This window comes from Alosa alosa, chromosome 2, assembly GCF_017589495.1.
Source record: "Alosa alosa isolate M-15738 ecotype Scorff River chromosome 2, AALO_Geno_1.1, whole genome shotgun sequence".
NCBI classification, from domain to species: domain Eukaryota; kingdom Metazoa; phylum Chordata; class Actinopteri; order Clupeiformes; family Clupeidae; genus Alosa; species Alosa alosa.
In genome coordinates this window covers 37929417-37929917 of record NC_063190.1, presented here as the reverse complement: position 1 = coordinate 37929917, position 501 = coordinate 37929417, and the positions used below count along the sequence as shown (strand labels likewise).

General features: G+C 33.3%; 1 protein-coding gene across 1 annotated transcript in view; it reads left to right on the top strand.

The window, feature by feature from the left end:
* The window catches only part of LOC125311047, an 18836-nt gene extending 18597 nt beyond the window's left edge, over positions 1-239 (top strand). The window contains exon 8 of the mRNA XM_048268860.1: positions 1-239. This exon is cut by the window's left edge and continues 177 nt beyond it. The gene's annotated coding sequence lies outside the window, so the exon portion shown is untranslated.
* The last annotated feature ends 262 nt before the right edge of the window (positions 240-501 follow it).

Here is a 501-nt window from a genome sequence, read left to right as displayed (position 1 = left end):
GCAGTCAAACAAACTAGCTATATGATGAATCAACCAGGTAAAAAGTAAATAACTGAACTATACATCTGAACAAATAAACTACTTAATGTGCACTTTCCCCTGAATTCCCCTGTTTCCCCTGAATATTACTAACTGCTTCCCCTGTATATTACTAACTGCTTCCTTTATATTACTAACTGCTTCCTGTATATTACTAACTGCTTCCCCTGTATATTACTAACTGCTTCCTTTATATTACTAACTGCTTCCTTTATATTACTAACTGCTTCCTGTATATTACTAACTGCTTCCTTTATATTACTAACTGCTTCCTGTATATTACTAACTGCTTCCCCTGTATATTACTAACTGCTTCCTGTATATTACTAACTGCTTCCCCTATATATTACTAACTGCTTCCTGTATATTACTAATTACTAACTGCTTCCTGTATTTACTAACTGCTTCCTGTATATTACTAACTGCTTCCTATATATTACTAACTGCTTCCCCTATATATTA